Consider the following 24,146-nt stretch of genomic DNA (forward strand, 5'->3'; position numbering starts at 1 on the left):
TCCAAAGAACTAACACAAAAGTCCGCATTCCTGTTTGCCTAGCTAGTGTGTGATTTCACACACTGTGTATGGTACACTCCCACAGAGGCTCTGTATTAGCTGTTCTTCAAGTGAGCAGTGTACTTAGCTATGTTGGGAAATGTGAACTTTGGAGCTTGAGGAGTCAGCAGACGTACGGAAACTCTTACCGATTTTACTTTGAAAACATTCATCCTGTCTCTTTATTCACTATGTCTACCTTTATTTGTCCCCACTGCCCTATTTCCTCACAATTATATAGGAAATTGAAGTTTTGCACGGGGCTCTGGAACTCTTGGGCCTTCTCTAGCTGTGTTTGCTCCCCATTGCTAGTAACAATAACTATCAAGTGCTAAAAACCTGTGCACATAACTGCTATCCTCAAAATCACACACCATTCCCTTCCTTACCTCTACAGTCATTGTGGGATAAAATCTAAGTTCTTTTTTTTATAGTATAGAACAGAGTTTATTCAGAACATGGTGAGGGGAATTGAGAGAAAGGCAGAGAGGGAGAAGGGGGAGAGTAAAGGGGAGAGAGAGAGAGAGAGAGAGAGAGAGAGGATGACCTTGAGCACATGGAGAAAGAGTGGGGAGGAGAATGTGGAGAGGGGGAGAGCAGGAACAAGAGGTAAGAGCAAGAGCAAGAGGTCAAGAAAATCTAAATTCTTTAAGCTTTGCTTTAACCATTTTCCAGATAGCTTTCTCAGATTTCTCTCAGGTGTGTTTTCCTCCATTGCCTCTAACTAGACCCAACTCTCAGCCAGCACTGGCTGTACAGGTGAGAACCTGTGCCCCCAATTCACTGAGTTTCATCCAGATTTCTTCCACCTGATGGGGTTTTCATCCGAGAGAACTCAATACACGTGGTCCTTTCGGGGCAATGCCTTCTGCATCCTGTCCATCAATCCCTCATCCCACAATGCTGGGTGCACTGTTTCTTTTACCCTAATAAATATAAGCCAGGCAGGTACGGTGGCTAGCAATTAGTGCGGACATGGTGCCTGGCAATTACTTCTTAACAAAACTTAATGCATAGTTATCTGTACATTAGTGATAACACTGTGGACTTGATACCATCATTGGCCTTAATGTTATAGCCAGACTATATAAATACACACTGGTTAAGTAACTACTAGAGATTGTCTGGCTTGTGTGGAATGAAGCTTGGTACAGGTCCACACATGCTGAGCACAAGGACCATGCTTTAGCTGCAAGTGCAGTTTGACTGGTGTGGCCGTATACAGTGCGTTCTGCAACTTTTTCCAGATCCTTTCCATCTCTCTACCCACCCAACTTTATGTCACCTTTCCCCACCCCTTCTCTTTCAAACACACACACACACACACACACACACACACACACACACACACACACACTAATAATAATAACAACAGCAACAACAATAATAATGATGATAATGATGCAAAATGCCCAAATGCCCAAATAAGACAAAACAAAAACCTACTAAAAAAAAGTCATTGAGCTTTTTTTGTGCTGGCCAACTACTTCTCAGCATGGTTCCTGATCTGGACAGTGTCTAATATACCTAATAAAATTCCACTGAAGAACTGAAGAAAACTAGTTTTCCTGTTGTCAAAAGGTATCAATTCAAGATAGCAACTTGTTAGAGGTGGGACCCGTAGCCCACACCTCTCCCCCTGTCTCTTTCTGTCTTTGTCTCTCTCTGTGTCACTCTATCTTTCTGTCAGTCTCTTTCTCTCAATATCTCTGTCCCTTTCCCTCCCCTCCCTCCTTCACCCTCCCTCTCCCTCTCTCTCTCTCTTCTCTCTCATCTAGAACCACCTTCTTGACCCTGAACCCATGAGCTCATGAAAACCTTGTTGTGCATGCTGCCACAGTCTGTGGGAGATCACATATGTATCCGCGTGTTGTGTTACCTTTGAGTTACCTTTCACCTCTGTCTCTTAAAAATCTTTCTGCCTCCTCTTCCACAGATACCATTGAGCTTTGAGTGGAGGACTCTGATGACAACATCCCATGTAGGACTGAATACTTCATTTGTTTGCATCCTGTCCAGTTGTAGGCCTTTGTGTTCATTTCTATCCACTCTGAGAAGGAGCTTCTCTGATGAAGGTCGAGCATGGTACTGATCTATGGGAATAGCAGAATGTCACTAGTAATCTTCTATTGCTATGATTCTTTTAATTGCTATGATTGCTATGATTGCTTAATGGTAGCAGTGGGGTTTTCCCTAGACCTATATAATTCCAAGTCAGTGGCCACTTTAGTATTGTCTGATATGGGTAACCTCCTTTAGTGGTCCTTAAATCCAATCAAAATAAAGTGGGTCACTCCCACACCCTTTGCACCACTATGACACCAGCATATCTTGCAGGCAGGTCTCTGTTCTAGCTCTCATGACTTGTATCTGGGTGATATTCATTGTTACCTTTCTCCTCCGGTAGCATGCATAGAACTTCCCTTCACTATGGATGCTAATCAGGAGGAAAGAAGCTTCTAGTTGTGCACCAGCTTGACTTCTCCATGTTCAATGATGTGTGTAAGTGATGCCTTTAGAAATAGGGGCTTACTGTCAGGTTGTGAGAAGCATCTGAGAGCCTTGGCAACCACCTATAATGTTTGAGGAGTCCATGGGACAACCCCTTGGCCAATGACTCAACAGAATGTAATGCATCTGGAACTGGAGGTTTTACTTGGTAGCACAATATATCTACTGAAATACTATATTGTAGCTTCCATATATCTTTCAAGAAGCCTTTAGTCTTTCTGTTCCTCCCCATATTTTCTTCTTCACCCCTCTCTTCCACAGCCCTTCATACCCAGTCTTTTTGTAACACTATATTCTGTTTCTCCTTTCTTGGGAGATTTCCTCCTCGGGTTCCTTACTCGATATTTAACATTGAGATGTGTTTCATTTGTAGCACACACAACTAAAAGTTAAAAGTTAACATTCATATTTAAAAGGAAACATGTAGTATTTGTCTTTTGGGACTGGGTTACCTCATTCATGATGTTTTTTTCCTAGCTCTATCCATATAACTGCCGATTTCGTTATATCATTGTTTTCAACAGCTGAATAATATTCTACTGTGTAAATGTACCACATGTCCATTAGCCATTCATCAGCTGGTGGACATCTAGGTTGCTTCTAATTGCTTGTTGTTATAAACCAAGCAATGGTTAGCATGGATAAGCAAGCATCTCTGTAGTAGTGTGTGCAGTAAATTCTGAGAATTGAGGAATATTTACCATGATCAATAATAAAAATGTCTTTCATTTCAATGACATATACTACAATATTTTTATCAGGTCAACAAATGCCATTAAATTTAACATACACTTACTCTGCTTCCTTTTTCAGACATTTTTCATATATTTATATACACACACGTGTGTGTGTGTGTGTGTGTGTGTGTGTGTGTGTGTGTATCAGAAATTGTTTAATGTTACAAAGGTTTAGGAGAAAATAGCAAACTTCCACGATTATATGTTTCAGAAATTCAAGTCTGTTATATTCATAGAACATATTTTCAAATTGACAGCTGTTAGTAGAGATGCTGTGCTAGGCATTTCTTCATGGGAAGTCTCCCAAGCTTTCAATTTAGACCACATTAGAGGAGGCAGAGAGAGTTTAAGAGTCAGAGGGACTGGAGGACATCAAGAAAATAATCGTTACAAGCAAAACTGATATGAACTCACAGAGACTACAGCAGCGTGCTCCAGGACTACGTGGTTCTGCACCAGGTCCTCTGTGTATGTAATATAGCTTTCAGTTTAGTTTTTTTTTTTGGGATTTCTGAGAGTGCGTACCAGTGGGTCTCTGAGTCTATGCCTTTTCTCAGGCTCTTTTTCTTCATTTGGTTTGTCTTGTCCAACTCAGATGTGTTAGTTTTATTTTGCATTGTTGTCACTTAGAAATCCGTTTTCTGATGAGACACAGAAGGAAAGTAGATGTGGATGGGAGGGAGGTGGAGAGGAATTGGGGAGAGTTGAAGAAAAGGAAACCAGGAATTAGGATTTATTATGCAAGGAAAATATCTATTTTGAATAAAAGAAAGCAATAAAATTAGAGACAAAACCAGATATGTACACAAACAAGTCTCTGAAGACATACTAATGACCTAGAAGACATTTCCGATTTTACGTATTAGCAGACATATAGTGATTATCAGATTTATAAGTTAAGAATTGGATTCTTTTAGAAAAAACTTTAACCTATGTGAGTGATGTTCTTATCTGTTCTGAACATAGGAGATACTGAGGCAGAATAAAAATTTTGTAATGCGTAGATGATAGATAGATAGATAGAGAGAGAGAGAGAGAGAGAGGTAGATAGATATAGATAGATAAATAGATGATAGGTAACTTGAAAAGCACCATTGGATTTTTCACAGAGTGGCAGAGTCCAAGCATTCTCTTCTTCTGTGTGTGGTTTGTTTGGTTTGCAGTGAATCATTTCCTGGGGGAAGTTTTAGTTCTTTCCTGATGAGATTCATAAACAAAACATGCTATTACCTGCAGTCCTTCCTGGAACTCTTAATAGGTCATATCTATAACCTGGCATGCTTTGAACGTGTAAGAAACAGTGAACTCTTATTTAACCCAAATGACACCATTGCCTTTAAAAGCTGTTAAAAATAGCAGTGCCAAAGAGGCAATATTATAATATCCAGTTAGGGGAATTTCAAGTGTCATTATCTCCCTAAGCAGTAACCATGAGTAGATTTGCAAAGACATTGTCTCTTTTAAATGGAAATCTAAAGTGCATCTATTATCACCTCAGTGGGATAGGTAATATGTAGGAAACAGCCTCCTAACAGCAGTGGAGACAGCACTACCAGGCCCCTCCCACCAGACAGGTCTGGATGCTGTTGGATCTCAACACTCATTGCCTGCAAGTTCAGCACTAGGACTAGGTTCATCTATGATGAGCGCTCCCTCCCCAGAGTAAAAGAATTTAAGTCAGACTCTCCAAATATACTATATCTCAAAAGATAAAGGAATTATGTCCATTATCACTTTTCATCCTGATCAAGTATTTCGTAAAGAACCTGAATGGAAGTGAAGGTTCTCATAGACTTCTTTCAGCCACCCTACCATTACCATCTTTTCTCTCTCACAGTCAGCTTCACATTAGTGTGGCACATTTGATAAAATCCATGACCCAATATCATTGCAATACTATTAACTAAAGTCCATAGGTACATAGTTTTTCCTCTCTCTCTTTTTTTTTTTTTTTTGGACCATTTAGGACTTTGATGTATATTTAATAGCATATATGTATCTTACAGTGTCCGAAGAATTTCAGTGCCCTAAAAAGTTTTTCCACTGCTTGATCTGGTCATTCATTTCATCCTCCCAGGAACCTACTGATCAACTACCAATCTACTCATTACTTTCTCCTTGGCTTTGTCTTATCTACAAGTCACACGGCAGTTTTATGCAATAAATAGACAGCCTCTCCAAGTGGCCTCCTTCATTTACCCATGTATATTTCAGGTTGCTCCATGTCTTTCCACAGCAGACTGCCTATCCCTTTTCAGTGTTGAGTAGTGTGCCCCTGGGTAGATGTCGCACAGATCACTTAACGCTTCCTGCAGTTGGTGGCTTCCCAGTGTGGGAAACTAAAACCTTCTATGAAAGGTTTGTACATGTTCGTGTGAGCACAGATAATTTCAAGTCATTTAAAAGGCACGATCGCGAGCAGTAGTTTAGATGCACAGGAATACCAGTAGGCTTTGAAACTGGAAACTTCTAGTTCCAATTCTAAGCTGGATCTTTCAGGGTTTTTCCTGGTGGTCAGCCATTCCGTCTCTGGTGATGTAAGTGCTACAAATGCATACAAGGATCTTCTGTTCACTGACGGTATTTTCCACATTCCTGTGCCTTATCAGTTCTCTGATTCCTGTTAGGAAGATGTCTAAAGCTTGATCATGTAAGGCCTCTGTCTTGCCTTCCAATTAGATGAACTGCTTGCAGCAAGACTTACATTTACTGGCAAACATACTCATCCCATTGAGAAATGTGATCACATGAAATAACTAAATTCCTTTCTAACCTCTCACATCCATAGTTTTCAAAACTATTTGCAAATAAGTATGTACAATTTTAAATACCTTTGAAGGGTATAAATTAATTGTCCATAAGAGAAAATGGATCAATAACATTGAATTATTCTCTGTTAAATATGAGACTTGTACTTTAAAAAAAATATTCATTATTTTGGTTATTTACATTTCAAATGTTATTTCAAATGTTATCATCCTTCCCAGTTTCCACTCCAAAAGCTACATGGCCTTGTCTGGCATCAATGGGAGATTTGAACTTTTATTTTTGAACTCTAGATATACCTTACCCTGGTTTGATGATGGTGGTATAGTCTTTGGGCTTTGTGTGGTAGATTTTAGGCATATTTGTTCGTTATGCAAGCAATTTTGCTCATCTCACAGGATTTTTGTGACGATAACTCCTCCCCTAAAGTTACAATGCATGAAGGCACCCACAACAAAACAGTGGACACAGCTTGAGGACTCCTATGAAAGAATAAGGGGAAGGATTATGTACCCCAAAGGGTTTAGGGACTCCACTGGAAGACCAATAGAGTCAACTAACCTGGACCCTTGGGGATCTGAGAGGCTGAACCACCAACCAAAGAGCATATGCAGGCTGGGCTTAGGCCTCCCTGCACATATATAAAAGATGTACAGCTTGGTCTTCATGTGAGTTCCAAACATCTGGATCGGGGGCTACCCCACAACTTGTTACCTCTCCTTGGACTGCCTTGTCTAGCCTCAGTGGAAGAGGATGTATCTAGCCTTTCAGGAACTTGATGTGCCAGGGTGGGGGATATCCAGGAGGTTCCCCACCTTCTTAGAGGAGAGGGGAAGGATTGTGGGAGGGGTGACTGTGAACAGAGCAATGAGCAGGATATGAAATGAATAAATGAAAATTGATTAATTATATTTTTTAAAAGATGTTACTTGATGCAACTTAATTATTTAATTAATAAATCATAAAGTAAATAAAATTGTAATGCATGAGAATGTTACAACTTAGAAAATCTGATAAATTACATACTACTTATTATTTAAAATACCTTAGGACTATTTAATATGTTCTTTCTTGTACATATTGATACAGCACAACATTGAAATATATATATGTTTTTCTGTTTTCAAACCAATGAACATTTTCATCACCTCACTAGTTACTGTTTTGGTGTGTGATAAGAATACCTGATATTTCCTCTGTAAATTTTCTTTCTATAAAATACAGTTTTAAAAAATAATGTTACTAACTATAGTTATCAGTATACTTTATATAGATATGAGTTAATATTCTTTCTAGTAGCTTTGATTTTCATTTCTCTTCTTTAAGACATTAAATACTTCTGCATGTTCCTACAGGTCATTTCTAAGTTTTTTTGGGCAAATTGTCTATATTTGTAGCCTCTTCCCCCGTTTTTAATTTACCATATTCTTTACTATGTACAGTGAATCACTTCTGAATTTTGGATTAGGGAATTGTTGGGTCTTTTTAGAGGGGGGTGGTTCTTTTTAAATTTTGGATATTAATCTTGTACTAAATATAATGTTTAAAATATCTTCTGCTAAATCTTAGAATTATTTTTCATTACAAAGGTTTTCTCCCTGATGGCTGATTTTTGATAGATACTTTATAATTTAATATAATTCTGTCGGTTTGTTTACCTGGAATTTAGTGTCAAATCCAAAAGTAGTTTTCCAAAACCAACATCAAGAATGTCTCACCTCTGTTTTCTTTTTTTTTTTTTTTTTTCTTTTTTTTTTTTTTTTTTTTATTAACTTGAGTATTTCTTATATACATTTCGAGTGTTATTCCCTTTCCCGGTTTCCGGGCAAACATCCCCCTCCCCCCTCCCCTTCCTTATGGGTGTTCCCCTCCCAACCCTCCCACCATTGCCGCCCTCCCCCCATAGTCTAGTTCACTGGGGGTTCAGTCTTAGCAGGACCCAGGGCTTCCCCTTCCACTGGTGCTCTTACTAGGATATTCATTGCTACCTATGGGGTCAGAGTCCAGGGTCAGTCCATGTATAGTCTTTAGGTAGTGGCTTAGTCCCTGGAAGCTCTGGTTGCTTGGCATTGTTGTACTTTTGGGGTCTCGAGCCCCTTCAAGCTCTTCCAGTTCTTTCTCTGATTCCTTCAATAGGGGACCTATTCTCAGTTCAGTGGTTTGCTGCTGGCATTCGCCTCTGTATTTGCTGTATTCTGGCTGTGTCTCTCAGGAGCGATCTACATCCGGCTCCTGTCGGTCTGCACTTCTTTGCTTCATCCATCTAGTCCAATTGGGTGGCTGTATATGTATGGGCCAAATGTGGGACAGGCTCTGAATGGGTGTTCCTTCAGTCTCTGTTTTAATCTTTGCCTCTCCCTTCCCTGCCAAGGGTATTCTTTTTCCTCATTTAAAGAAGGAGTGAAGCATTCACATTTTGATCATCCGTCTTGAGTTTCGTTTGTTCTAGGGATCTAGGGTAATTCAAGCATTTGGGCTAATAGCCACTTATCAATGAGTGCATACCATGTATGTCTTTCTGTGATTGGGTTAGTTCACTCAGGATGATATTTTCCAGTTCCAACCATTTGCCTACGAATTTCATAAACTCGTTGTTTTTGATAGCTGAGTAGTATTCCATTGTGTAGATGTACCACATTTTCTGTATCCATTCCTCTGTTGAAGGGCATCTGGGTTCTTTCCATTTTCTGGCTATTATAAATAAGGCTGCGATGAACATAGTGGAGCACGTGTCTCTTTTATATGTTGAGGCATCTTTTGGGTATATGCCCAAGAGAGGTATAGCTGGATCCTCAGGCAGTTCAATGTCCAATTTTCTGAGGAACCTCCAGACTGATTTCCAGAATGGTTTTACCAGTCTGCAATCCCACCAACAATGGAGGAGTGTTCCTCTTTCTCCACAACCTCGCCAGCATCTGCTGTCACCTGAGTTTTTGATCTTAGCCAATCGCACTGGTGTGAGGTGAAATCTCAGGGTTGTTTTGATTTGCATTTCCCTTATGACTAAAGATGTTGAACATTTCTTTAGGTGTTTCTCAGCCATTCGGCATTCCTCAGCTGTGAATTCTTTGTTTAGCTCTGAACCCCATTTTTTAATAGGGTTATTTGTTTCCCTGCGGTCTAACTTCTTGAGTTCTTTGTATATTTTGGATATAAGGCCTCTATCTGTTGTAGGGTTGGTAAAGATCTTTTCCCAATCTGTTGGTTGCCGTTTTGTCCTAACCACAGTGTCCTTTGCCTTACAGAAGCTTTGCAGTTTTATGAGATCCCATTTGTCAATTCTTGATCTTAGAGCATAAGCCATTGGTGTTTTGTTCAGGAAATTTTTTCCAGTGCCCATGTGTTCCAGATGCTTCCCTAGTTTTTCTTCTATTAGTTTGAGTGTGTCTGGTTTGATGTGGAGGTCCTTGATCCACTTCGACTTAAGCTTTGTACAGGGTGATAAGCATGGATCGATCTGCATTCTTCTACATGTTGCCCTCCAGTTGAACCAGCACCATTTGCTGAAAATGCTATCTTTTTTCCATTGGATGGTTTTGGCTCCTTTGTCAAAAATCAAGTGACCATAGGTGTGTGGGTTCATTTCTGGGTCTTCAATTCTATTCCATTGGTCTATCTGTCTGTCTCTGTACCAATACCATGCAGTTTTTATCACTATTGCTCTGTAATACTGCTTGAGTTCAGGGATAGTGATTCCCCCTGAAGTCCTTTTATTGTTGAGGATAGCTTTAGCTATCCTGGGTTTTTTGTTATTCCAGATGAATTTGCAAATTGTTCTGTCTAACTCTTTGAAGAATTGGATTGGTATTTTGATGGGGATTGCATTGAATCTGTAGATTGCTTTTGGTAAAATGGCCATTTTTACTATATTAATCCTGCCAATCCATGAGCATGGGAGATCTTTCCATCTTCTGAGGTCTTCTTCAATTTCTTTCTTCAGTGTCTTGAAGTTCTTATTGTACAGATCTTTTACTTGCTTGGTTAAAGTCACACCGAGGTACTTTATATTATTTGGGTCTATTATGAAGGGTGTCGTTTCCCTAATTTCTTTCTCGGCTTGTTTCTCTTTTGTATAGAGGAAGGCAACTGATTTATTTGAGTTAATTTTATACCCAGCCACTTTGCTGAAGTTGTTTATCAGCTTTAGTAGTTCTCTGGTGGAACTTTTGGGATCACTTAAATATACTATCATATCATCTGCAAATAGTGATATTTTGACCTCTTCTTTTCCGATCTGTATCCCTTTGATCTCCTTTTGTTGTCTGATTGCTCTGGCTAGAACTTCAAGAACTATATTGAATAAGTAGGGAGAGAGTGGGCAGCCTTGTCTAGTCCCTGATTTTAGTGGGATTGCTTCAAGTTTCTCTCCATTTAGTTTAATGTTAGCAACTGGTTTGCTGTATATGGCTTTTACTATGTTTAGGTATGGGCCTTGAATTCCTATTCTTTCCAGGACTTTTATCATGAAGGGGTGTTGAATTTTGTCAAATGCTTTCTCAGCATCTAATGAAATGATCATGTGGTTCTGTTCTTTCAGTTTGTTTATATAATGGATCACGTTGATGGTTTTCCGTATATTAAACCATCCCTGCATGCCTGGGATGAAGCCTACTTGATCATGGTGGATGATTGTTTTGATGTGCTCTTGAATTCGGTTTGCCAGAATTTTATTGAGTATTTTTGCGTCGATATTCATAAGGGAAATTGGTCTGAAGTTCTCTTTCTTTGTTGTGTCTTTGTGTGGTTTAGGTATAAGAGTAATTGTAGATTCGTAGAAGGAATTCGGTAGGGCTCCATCTGTTTCAATTTTGTGGAATAGTTTGGATAATATTGGTATGAGGTCTTCTATGAAGGTTTGATAGAATTCTGCACTAAACCCATCTGGACCTGGGCTCTTTTTGGTTGGGAGACCTTTAATGACTGCTTCTATTTCCTTAGGAGTTATGGGGTTGTTTAACTGGTTTATCTGTTCCTGATTTAACTTTGATACCTGGTATCTGTCTAGGAAATAGTCCATTTCCTGAAGATTTTCAAATTTTGTTGAATATAGGTTTTTATAGTAAGATCTGATGATTTTTTGAATTTCCTCTGAATCTGTAGTTATGTCTCCCTTTTCATTTCTGATTTTGTTAATTTGGACGCACTCTCTGTGTCCTCTCGTTAGTCTGGCTAAGGGTTTATCTATCTTGTTGATTTTCTCAAAGAACCAACTTTTGGTCCTGTTGATTCTTTCTATGGTCCTTTTTGTTTCTACTTGGTTGATTTCAGCTCTGAGTTTGATTATTTCCTGCCTTCTACTCCTCCTGGGTGTATTTGCTTCTTTTTGTTCTAGAGCTTTTAGGTGTGCTGTCAAGCTGCTGACATATGCTCTTTCCTGTTTCTTTTTGCAGGCACTCAGCGCTATGAGTTTTCCTCTTAGCACAGCTTTCATTGTGTCCCATAAGTTTGAGTATGTTGTATCTTCATTTTCATTAAATTCTAAAAAGTTTTTAATTTCTTTCTTTATTTCTTCCTTGACCAGGTTATCATTGAGTAGAGCATTGTTCAATTTCCACGTATATGTGGGCATTCTTCCCTTATTGTTATTGAAGACCAGTTTTAGGCCGTGGTGGTCCGATAGCACGCATGGGATTATTTCTATCTTTCTGTACCTGTTGAGGCCCGTTTTTTGACCAATTGTATGGTCAATTTTGGAGAAAGTACCATGAGGAGCTGAGAAGAAGGTATATCCTTTTGCTTTAGGATAGAATGTTCTATAAATATCCGTTAAGTCCATTTGGCTCATGACTTCTCTTAGTCTGTCGACATCACTGTTTAATTTCTGTTTCCATGATCTGTCCATTGATGAGAGTGGGGTGTTGAAATCTCCCACTATTATTGTGTGAGGTGCAATGTGTGTTTTGAGCTTTAGTAAGGTTTCTTTTACGTATGTAGGTGCCCTTGTATTTGGGGCATAGATATTTAGGATTGAGAGTTCATCTTGGTGGATTTTTCCTTTGATGAATATGAAGTGTCCTTCCTTATCTTTTTTGATGACTTTTAGTTGGAAATTGATTTTATTTGATATTAGAATGGCTACTCCAGCTTGCTTCTTCTGACCATTTGCTTGGAAAGTTGTTTTCCAGCCTTTCACTCTGAGGTAGTGTCTGTCTTTGTCTCTGAGGTGTGTTTCCTGTAGGCAGCAGAATGCAGGGTCCTCGTTGCGTATCCAGTTTGTTAATCTATGTCTTTTTATTGGGGAGTTGAGGCCATTGATATTGAGAGATATTAAGGAATAGTGATTATTGTTTCCCTTTATATTCATATTTGGATGTGAGGTTATGTTTGTGTGCTTTCATTCTCTTTGTTTTGTTGCCAAGACGATTAGTTTCTTGCTTCTTCTAGGGTATAGCTTGCCTCCTTATGTTGGGCTTTACCATTTATTATCCTTTGTAGTGCTGGATTTGTAGAAAGATATTGTGTAAATTTGGTTTTGTCATGGAATATCTTGGTTTCTCCATCAATGTTAATTGAGAGTTTTGCTGGATACAGTAACCTGGGCTGGCATTTGTGTTCTCTTAGGGTCTGTATGACATCAGTCCAGGATCTTCTGGCCTTCATAGTTTCTGGCGAGAAGTCTGGTGTGATTCTGATAGGTCTGCCTTTATATGTTACTTGACCTTTTTCCCTTACTGCTTTTAATATTCTTTCTTTATTTTGTGCGTTTGGTGTTTTGACAATTATGTGACGGGAGGTGTTTCTTTTCTGGTCCAATCTATTTGGAGTTCTGTAGGCTTCTTGTATGCCTATGGGTATCTCTTTTTTTAGGTTAGGGAAGTTTTCTTCTATGATTTTGTTGAAGATATTTACTGGTCCTTTGAGCTGGGAGTCTTCACTCTCTTCTATACCTATTATCCTTAGGTTTGATCTTCTCATTGAGTCCTGGATTTCCTGTATGTTTTGGACCAGTAGCTTTTTCCGCTTTACATTATCTTTGACAGTTGAGTCAATGATTTCTATGGAATCTTCTGCTCCTGAGATTCTCTCTTCCATCTCTTGTATTCTGTTGGTGAAGCTTGTATCTACAGCTCCTTGTCTCTTCTTTTGGTTTTCTATATCCAGGGTTGTTTCCATGTGTTCTTTCTTGATTGCTTCTATTTCCATTTTTAATTCCTTCATCTGTTTGATTGTGTTTTCCTGGAATTCTTTCAGGGATTTTTGCCATTCCTCTCTGTAGGCCTCTACTTGTTTATTAATGATTTCCTGTGTTTCCCTAAGTGTGTTCATGTCTTTCTTGAAGTCCTCCAGCATCATGATCAAATATGATTTTGAAACTAGATCTTGCTTTTCTGGTGTGTTTGGATATTCCATGTTTGTTTTGGCGGGAGAATTGGGCTCCGATGATGGCATGCAGTCTTGGTTTCTGTTGCTTGGGTTCCTGCGCTTGCCTCTCGCCATCAGATTATCTCTAGTGTTACTTTGTTCTGCTATTTCTGACAGTGGCTAGACTGACCTATAAGCCTGTGTGTCAGGAGTGCTGTAGACCTGTTTTCCTCTCTTTCAGTCAGTTATGGGGACAGTGTGTTCTGCTTTCCGGCGTGTAGTTTTTCCTCTCTACAGGTCTTCAGCTGTTCTTGTGGGCCTGTGTCTTGAGTTCACCAGGCAGCTTTCTTGCAGCAGAAAATTTGGTCTTACCTGTGGTCCCGAGGTTCAGGTTCGCTCGTGGGGTGCTGCCCAGGGGCTCTCTGCAGCGGCAGCAACCAGGAAGACCTGTGCCGCCCCTTCCGGGAGCTTCAGTGCACCAGGGTTCCAGATGGTCTTTGGCTTTTTCCTCTGGCGTCCGAGATGTGTGTGCAGGGAGCAGTCTCTTCTGGTTTCCCAGGCTTGTCTGCCTCTCTGAAGGTTTAGCTCTCCCTCCCACGGGATTTGGGTGCAGAGAACTGTTTATCCGGTCTGTTTCTTTCAGGTTCCGGCGGTGTCTCAGGCGCAGAAGTCCTGCCGCTCCTGGGCCCTCCCCCACGGGAGCCCAGAGGCCTTATACAGTTTCCTCTTGGGCCAGGGATGTGGGCAGGGGTGAGCAGTGTTGGTGGTCTCTTCCGCTCTGCAGCCTCAGGAGTGCCCACCTGACCAGGCGGTTGGGTCTCTCTCTCACCGGGTCTGGGAGCAGAGAGCTGCTGCGGGCAGGGATCCGCGGGTGTGGGACTTCCGGTAAACACAGACCGTGCCTCCTAGAGAAATTCTGCTTCCGTGTCCCAAGCTCACCAGGCAGCTTTCTTGCAGCAGAAAATTTGGTCTTACCTGTGGTCCCGAGGCTCAGGTTCGCTCGTGGGGTGCTGCCCAGGGGCTCTCTGCAGCGGCAGCAACCAGGGAGACCTCACCTCTGTTTTCTTTATGGGTGTAATGGCTTTGGGTATAATATTCAAACCTCTCAACTATTTTGAACTACTTTTGTGAGTGTATTATTTAATTTTAATTCCACTGATGTATTTTTACCCTCACTTATTTTATACTGAAACTCTAGTTTTCTAGAATATGTTCACCTACCCTACTAATTTCAACAAAACACTGTCATCATCACCATCCCGGTTTCTCCCATGTTTTAGTTGAGGTGCTCTGCATGGCAGATGTCAAATATTGATGACAATTGTGTGAAAATAAAGGAGGAAAGATAGCCTTAGAGGAGTCATCAGACAACAGTGTAAATAGAACCCAAGGTTGAAAGCAGGGGCAGAAGGCTAAGGGAAAGCCCTCTAAAGTGCTCCAACTGAGGTGTCATGGGACATTGAAGAGTGAGCAAGGGGGTCGTCAACATGGGAGAAACCTCTTTCTCATGAACTTGCCATCTTTGTATCCTTGTTCTTCAGCCTTATACTAAGTAGAACTAGATGAAAACGTGGCATTAGCATACATATTTTGTATACAGACATAGCAACTTGGTAAGTTAGCCTTTCCTGATGGTAGAAATTGGAGGTGTACAATTTTATATCAACTGCACTCCAGAAGTATACCCTAAATAACAGCAGAAAATATGAATTCTTTATATTGCCAGGTTTTCAACTTTGGTATGTGACATCAAAACTGGTGACAAATAGTGCATGCCATGCTGCTATACAGAAATCTAGCTAAAGGCAGGCATGTCCTGGTAAGCAGAAATCACGGATAGGGCTTGATAGCACTGTCCACATGCTCATCAGACTGCAGGCACAGATTGCAAGCCCTGTTTACTTTCCAAATTTCTTCCTTTCTCTACTTTTGCTTTTGTTTTGGTGCCTTGTCTATAGTAGCCAGGAGTCCAACAATTCTTCATGGGAGAGAATATTAAGTCACTCTGAAATCATAGGACAGGTACATGTGAGTTATGAACAAGACCTGGATTCTGGGGCCAGAAGAAGTTTGCAAAGAGTTAAAGCTTTGAGGAATAAGGAAAAGTTTCAAAGCTGGAGGCAACTTCAGGGGCAAATTTCACCCATATTACAACATTTCTCTATTCTGACACCTTTACAAACGATAAAATTACCTTTCAATAGAACTTCTTCTATTTCCTATTCTACTCTTCACCTTCCTAAATTATCTTGTTCTTTCCCACTTTTCCTCCCACTCATCAATTAAGAATAATGAGTGTCAGAGAAAATGGAATATATGAAAAGTGATTGTTAAAATATTAATAGATGTCAGCATTATATCTCTAAGTTCATGCATCCTAGTATTGCCCGATTGAGCTACATTGTAGAAAAGCTACAATGGACATTGTCTGTTCTCATTCTCATTCAGTCCTTGAGGCTACAAAGATCTCCTAAGATAAAAAAAGAATTCAACTACATATAAATTCCCATAATGTATAATGCTGGGGTTTTTTCTGTCCTTTTTGTGCTTTTAATCTTTCTCAAAAACATATCTTGGACCACTTTACACTTTTCTGTCATGCTTGAAACTGAAAATAATTTGGGTTTGGTTTATCGGGAATAGAAAAAAAAGTCACAGAAATGTAATTTTCTTCCTAAGACTTTAACTTACATGGAAAATTCCCTGATATATACTGATTAAAAGCATCTTAGCTTGGGAATCATCTAGTAGTCTCATCAGCTATGTTGATCAACTTAATAAATAGCTTTTAAACTTTGTGATTTATCATGTTTGATTACACAGCTCTATAACTAAGAGAGATACAGAAAATGTGAATTGGGATGCATGAGGAAAAAACAAGAAAGATCAGTTTCAACCAATGTAGACATTTCTCAAACTAACTCACATGCTTAATGTGAAATATGCAAAATGCAGTATCCCAAAACAAATCGTTCAACCAACCCAGAAGCAGAAATCTACTGTTTATTTGAAGCCCCATCAATCCACTTGTTAGCCTTAGTAATATGAAATTGACTTCTTTATGTCTGTTATTCCAGTGGGGTTGAACCTTTCTAAAAATGCTATTGCAACACAATAAAACAAGCTCTTATTAGAGAATGCTGTCTGACAACAATGGTAATCTTACTGCTTAAAACTCTTTGGGATATATTTTTTCTAAGGCATATTAAGAACTATTAAGGTTATTAGAAGTTTGTTGTTTGGGAGTTTGACTTAGCTATCAAGGAAGCCTTTGACTTTCTCTTATCAAGATGTCCTTTGTTGTCATGGTATTGCAATATTTGAAGAAAACAAAGTTAATCATGTCATAATAGCTGTGAACTCTTTCTGAAGACAGACTTGCCTAAATTCCAGAAGTTTCCATTACTTCACATGATGTACTTAAAGTCCTTTGTGAAGCCTTGGGGCTGCTTTCTGTTGGTTGTGTTTGTGTGAATACAGTACCGCTATTCTTCTGGCTAAAGTAATTCAAGTGTATCCACAACTTCAAATTACTCACATGGTAAACTCTATGGGGTTTCTATCCACTAGCATAGCAATGATACTGTGCTAATAGTTAACCTGGTGTTTCCTGCTGAGATAATGCCTAAATGATTGCATTATTTAAACCCAGGGAGTGTTCAAAATAAGTTTATTTTTTCCACTTCTTCTTTAGTTCAAGTAGTTAAGCAAACAAACAGACAAACCCTGGACAGGAACAATCTAATGTGAGAAAATGAATTGAGGGAATGGACAAATGAAAAGTAAGATTTTGTTCATTATTTTCATTATATGAGCCAAGTCTCTGAGCAGAGAATCTTTTCATGCAGCTCTTAAAGATGTATCATCAAGTCTAAATAATTAGATGGATTAAAAAAAATAGCCTGTAACCAGTTCACATAAATTTCTAATTCACATACATAATTTTTACTTTTATCATGAGTAAATGCAAAAAAAAAAGAAAACACAATAATTTCTTCTATTTGTTTTCATTCATTGTGGGAATTTTCTTTAAAATAAAATTTCGATTTTATATATGCAATCTAAATATTTTGGCTCACTGTATACCTCTTCCCACAAAGAATCAGAGCAAGAAACATTTTTAAGTGCTTGAGCTGGTCAACTGTTTAAGAACCTGTACCTTGGTCCATTGGCATGGCTTTTATTGCTTATTCAAAAACTCATCTCTTAAGAATGAGTGATGACTTGTAACACAAAGATCCCATTGTGACACAATCATTTCAATTCCCTTCTCAGAACAAAACAATGTATGGAGTTCCTGGAGAAAGAAAAAAAAACAATACCAAGATATTAGAGTCATTAGTAACATTGCAAAAGTAAGTTCACATCTGTTAGAAAAGATGTGGACTAATTGATGTTACAGATTTTCTCTCAGTTTTGTATACATGGACTTCAACTTGTACACTGTGTGGGGATAGGGTTGAGACTGGATCTCCCATAGCCCAGGGTAGCCTAAAACTTACAGTGTAACTTGTTTCCTCCTAGATACATCTCCCAAATTCTTGGATTACACATGTATAACACACTGTTAGGCTAGCTTAAACATTATGACTGTGGTTCTCCAAACTTGAGAATATATCAGAAAATTTCAAAATAAAACACTGGAATTGCCATCAAATGTCTGTCAGGATAATGAAGAAATAAAATGGAAATTTCTCCCTTTCTTAAAATCCTTTTTTAAAAAAGGATTTAAAATACATAAATCCAAACACCTCACCTCCAGCAGCACTTGGCACCAAGTGACTACCCATTGTTCAATAAATAAATTAATGATTGTTTACTTTAAATTATTAAACAAAAACATTTACATAATGAAGAAAAATGTTATATGTGTTCTCATTTCTTCCCAAGGTGTTCATAAAGATAAATGTCTAAAAAATGTTATTTTATATTAATACACATTTTTGTTCTTTCAGTGTCCAGCATTTGTAGTAATGCTGCTCTGTATGACTGTACATACATGTGCATGCTGTTGTAGAACAGATTTCCAGGAAGGGAAATGGTAGGCATCTCTATATAGATAATTGTACTTCTCTAAGTTCTGTTCAGCTTAGAGCGAACTTCAAGTTTCTATTCCTCATCTACATTACCTTTAGCAATTCAATTTATTATTTACATCCTCTTCCTATAAATATTCATTTTACTATTTCATAAACTAACATGTTTTTGAGTGTTATTTAAGAGGACTTACAGATGTCTTAAATCTTATTCATGGATCCCCAAATTAAGGAATTATGACAAATACAGAAAAATTTCTGGACTAAAAGTCCAAGAGATAACTCTCAATAAAGGAATTGTCCACAAGTTACTTTTTGTTTGTTTGATTGTTTGTTGGTGTCTCTCTGTGAGCATTCCTTAGTTGCCTGTATTCCCAGTTCAATTTGGCTTGCTATTGTTGTTATCCTTTTCAGCTCATATTTAGGCAGTCGTATTGGTGAAACTTCATGGGTATAGCTCCTGAAACCCCTAGAAAACATAATTTTACAACAAACTTCCTGAACCTCTGGCTCTTCTTTTCCTTCTTGCACAATGCTCCTGAACCTTCTAAGGGTGAAGGAATTGCTTTCTGGTGTATTCATTGAGACTGGGCTCCCCAACTCTGCACCTTGATAGGTTGTGGTTTTCTGTAATGGACTTTGTCGCAGTGAGAAGTTCCTTCTCAGATGGGTGATAACTACTGTGAGTACAAGGACAAAAACATGAGAGAGTAGTTAGGGATTATGCTGTTTTAGTAAGGGGGTAGCTGCAGATCTCCTGCAAGATCCATGACTTCACTTCCCCAGGGAAGAGCACATCCCTTGGTTATCCAACACCAAATGGTCAGCTCTGAAAAGTATGCATAGAAATGGTATTATGAGAGTGAGAAGGTTATATTTAGGAATGTTAGGAATGTGTAGTGTGTGTGTGTGTGTGTGTGTGTGCATGTGTGTGTGCGTGCATGTGTGCTTGCGTGTGCATTAGCACATGCAACACAACGCAAATCAATGAAAAAAAAAGGCCATGAATTTGAGAGAGGGCAAGGAGGATTATGTGGAAGAGTTTGGACAAATGAAAGGCAAGGGAAAAATTATGTAATTTTATCATAATGACAAAAATGATTTCTTAAATATTGATTTTGGATTTTTTTCTAAATAAAATTCTTAACCTGCTCAAAAATAAAATGTCAGTGCAAATGCTGCTAACAAAAGAAAGAAGAAAGTAACAATCTCTACTATCTCATTTCATTATACGAGAGAAGCCTTATGTGATTTGTGAATCTGGAAAAGTGCCTGCGTTAGGACGTGTTCTTTGTGAAAACTAAAGATCTGTTCTGTGGCAATTAATAATAATAATAAAATTGAGTCTGCCCTAAGAGACAAAGCCATGTCACCAGCATATCTCTCTCTCTCTCTCTCTCTCTCTCTCTCTCTCTCTCTCTCTCTCTCTCTCTCTCTCTCTCTCTCTCTCTTCTCCATCTCTCTGTCTGTCAGATACTTTATTTATTTACATTTCCCCTCCTCTGGAAAGCCCTTATCCTTTCCCCCCTCACCCTGCTTCTATGAAGGTGATCCCCCACCTATCTACCCAATCCCGCCTCCATGCCCTGGCATTTCCCTGCACTGGGGCATGAAGCCTTCCCAGGACCAAGGGCCTCTCCTCCTATTAATTCCGGAAAATGCCATCCTCTGATACATATGCAGTTGGAGCCATAGGTTCCTTCATAAGTACTCTTTGGTTGTTGGTTTAGTTCCTGGGAGCTCTGGGAGGTCTGGTTCATTAATATTATTGTTCTTCATATGGGGTTGCAAACCCCTTCAGTGCCTTCAGTCCTTTCTCTAACTCCTCCATTGGAGACCCCAAGCTCAGTCCATTGGTTAACTCAGAGCATCCACCTCTGTATTATTTGTCAGATTCTGGCAGAGTCTCTCAGGAGACAGCTATATCAGGCTCCTGTCAGCAAGTAATTCATGGCATCCACAATAGTATCTGGGTTTGGTGTCAATATATGGGGTGGATCCTCAGGTGGTGCAGTCTCTGCATGGTGTTTCTTTTGGCTCCACAGTTTGTCTCCATATTTCCTCCCTTGAGAATTTTGCTCCCCTTTCTAAGAAGATTGAAGCATCCACACATTGGTCTTCCTTCCTCTTGAACTTCATGTGATCTGTGAATTGTACCTTGGGTGTTCTAAGCTTCTGGGTTAATATCCACTTCTCAGTGAGTGCATACCATGTGTTTTCTTTTGCAACTGGGTTACATCACACAGGATGATATTTTCTAGTTCAATCCATTTGCCTAAGAATTTCATGAACTCATTATTTTTAATAACTGAGTAGTACTCCATTGTGTACATGTACCACAGTTTCTGTATCCATTCCTCTGTTGAAAGACATCTAGGTTCTTTCAAGCTTCTGACTCTTATAGATAAGGCTGCTATAAACATAGAAGAGCATGTGTCCTTGTGATATGTTGGAGCATCTTTTGAGTATATAACCCAGAGTGGTATAGCTGAGTAGTACTATGTCCAGTATTCTGAGGAACCACCGGACTGATTTCCATAATATTTGTACCAGTCTGCAATCCCACCAACATTGAAGAAGTGTTCCTCTTTCTCCAAATCCTCTCCAGCATCTGCTGTAACCTGAGTTAATTATCTTAGTCATTCTGACTGGTGTGAGGTAGAATCTCAGGGTTGTTGTGATTTGTATTTTGCTGATGACTAAGGATATCAAACATCTCTTTAGGTGCTTCTTATCCATTCAATATTTTTCAGTTGGAAATTCTTTGTTTATCTCTGTACACCATTTTTTTATTAACTTGAGTATTTCTTATTTACATTTCGAGTGTTATTCCCTTTCCTGGTTTACGGGCCAACATCCCCCTAACCCCTCCCCCTCCCCTTCTTTATGGATGTTCCCCTCCCCATCCTCCCCCCATTCCTGCCCTCCCCCCAACAATCACATTCACTGGGGGTTCTGTCTTAGCAGGACCCAGGGCTTCCCCTTACACTGGTGATCTTACTAGGATATTCATTGCTACCTATGAGGTCAGAGTCCAGGGTCAGTCCATGTATAGTCTTTAGGTAGTGGCTTAGTCCCTGGAAGCTCTGGTTGCTTGGCATTGTTGTTCATATGGGGTCTCGAGCCCCTTCAAGCTTTCCAGTTCTTTCTCTGATTCCTTCAACGGGGGTCCTGTTCTCAGTTCAGTGGTTTGCTGCTGGCATTCGCCTCTGTATTTGCTGTATTCTGGCTGTGTCTCTCAGGAGAGATCTACATCCGGCTCCTGTCTGCCTGCACTTCTTTGCTTCATCCATCTTGTCTAATTGGGTGGCTGTATATGCATGGGCCACATGTGGGGCAGGCTCTGAATGGGTGTTCCTTCTGTCTCTGTTTTAATCTTTGCCTCTCTATTCCCTGCCAAGGGTATTCTTGTTCCCCTTTTAAAGAAGGAGTGAAGCATTCACATTTTGATCATCCATCTTGAGTTTCATGTGTTCTAGGCATCTAGGGTAATTCAAGCATTTGGGCTAATAGCCACTTATCAATGAGTGCATACCATGTTTGTCTTTCTGTGATTGGGTTAGCTCACTCAGGATGATATTTTCCAGTTCCAACCATTTGCCTACGAATTTCATAAAGTCGTTGTTTTTGATAGCTGAGTAATATTCCATTGTGTAGATGTACCACATTTTCTGTATCCATTCCTCTGTTGAAGAGCATCTGGGTTCTTTCCAGCTTCTGGCTATTATAAATAAGGCTGCGATGAACATAGTGGAGCACGTGTCTTTTTTATATGTTGGGGCATCTTGTGGGTATATGCCCAAGAGAGGTATAGCTGGATCCTCAGGCAGTTCAATGTCCAATTTTCTGAGGAACCTCCAGACTGATTTCCAGAATGGTTGTACCAGTCTGCAATACCACCAACAATGGAGGAGTGTTCCTCTTTCTCCACATCCTCGCCAGCATTTGCTGTCACCTGAGTTTTTGATCTTAGCCATTCTCACTTGTGTGAGGTGAAATCTCAGGGTTGTTTTGATTTCTGTACACCATTTTTAATAGGGTTGTTTGGTTCTCTTGAGTCTAACTTCTTGAGTTCTTTGTATATATTTGATACTAGCCCTCTATCAGATTTAGGATTGGTAAAGATCTTTTTCCAATCTGTTTGTTGCCATTTTGTCCTATTGACAATGTCTTTTGCCTTACAAAAGCTTTACAATTTTCTGCAGTCCTATTTGTCAATTCTTGATCTTAGAGCATAAGCCATTGGTACTCTGTTCAGGGAATTTTCCCCTGCTTCCATGTGTTCGAGGCTCTTCCCTACTTTCTCTTCTATTAGTTTCAGTGTATCTGGTTTTATGTGGAGGTCCTTGATTCACTTGGACTGGAGCTTTGTACAAGGAGATAAGAATGAATCAATTTGCATTTTTCTACATGTTGATGGCAAGGTGAATCAGCACCATTTGTTGAAAATGCTCTTTTTTTCCATTGGATGGTTTTAGCCCCTTTGTCAAAGATCAAGTGACCATAGGTGTGTGGGTTCATTTTTGGTCTTCAGTTCTATTCCACTTATCTATCTACCTGTCTCTGTACTAATACCATACAGTTTTTATGACTACTGCTTTGTAATACTGCTTGACGTCAGGGATGGTGTTTTCCCTGGAAGTTCTCTTATTGTTGAAAGTAGTTTCCACTTTCCTGGGATTTTGTTATTCCAAATGAATTTGCAAATTGCTCTTCTAACTCTATGAAGAATTGAGATGGATTTTTGATAGGTATTACATTGAATTTGTAGATTGCTTTCAGAAAGATGGCCATTTTTACAATATTAATCCTGCCAATCCATGAGCATGGGAGAGCTTTCTATGTTCTGAGATCTTCCTCAATTTCTTTCTTCAGAGACTTGAAGTTCTTGTCATACAGATCTTTCACTTGCTTGGTTAGAGTCACACCAGGGTATTTCATATTATTTGTGACTATTATGAAGGGTTTCAATTCCCTAATTTCTTTCTCGACCTGTTTATCCTTTGGGTAGAGAAAAGCTACTGATTTGTTTGAGTTAATTTTATATCCATCTTCTTTACTGTCATTCTTTATCAGGTTTAGGGATTCTCTGCATGATAAAATCTTGGAACAATCAGGAATTCAAGGCCCAAACCTAATCATAGTAGAAGCAATATACAGCAAACCAGTAGCCAATATCAAACTAAATGGAGAGAAACTTGAAGCAATACCACTAAAATCAGGGACTAGACAAGGCTGCCCACTCTCTCCCTACCTATTTTATATAGTACTCAAAGTCCTAGCAAAGGCAATTAGACAACAAAGGAGATAAAGGTATAGACATTGTAAAGGAAGATGTTAAAATATCACTATTTGCAGGTGATATGATTGTATACTTAAGTGACCCCAAAAATTCCACCAGCACTTCTTGATGCCCTGCCTCATGCACCTCTGAGGCAGTCTGTTATCTCCCACTTATGAAAACCTTTTACTGTTCCAGTCCAGTGGAATTTCCTCTAAGGAGCTTTAAGCAATATCCCCAGACTCATTGTTGGGATTCCTTGTTCACATTCCTGTAGCACAGGCTTTGTTATGCACCCATATTAAGGAAGCAGACCCCTTATTTCATTTATTTATTTCCTTCACAAAGCACACCTAGCATTCTGCCTGAAATATATGCTTGCTAAACACTTGATGCTTGACTTAATATATGAGTAGACAGGCCTTGTGAAAGATGCATGGAAAAATCAGTCAGAATGGATGGGCCCAAAGAATG

General features: G+C 39.3%; 1 protein-coding gene across 4 annotated transcripts in view; it reads left to right on the forward strand.

The window, feature by feature from the left end:
* The window catches only part of Alcam (activated leukocyte cell adhesion molecule), a 200,319-nt gene that overhangs the window by 118,344 nt on the left and 57,829 nt on the right, over positions 1-24,146 (forward strand). The gene's annotated exons all lie outside the window — the stretch shown is intronic.

The sequence above is a fragment of the Rattus norvegicus genome, chromosome 11 (assembly GCF_036323735.1).
Source record: "Rattus norvegicus strain BN/NHsdMcwi chromosome 11, GRCr8, whole genome shotgun sequence".
NCBI classification, from domain to species: domain Eukaryota; kingdom Metazoa; phylum Chordata; class Mammalia; order Rodentia; family Muridae; genus Rattus; species Rattus norvegicus.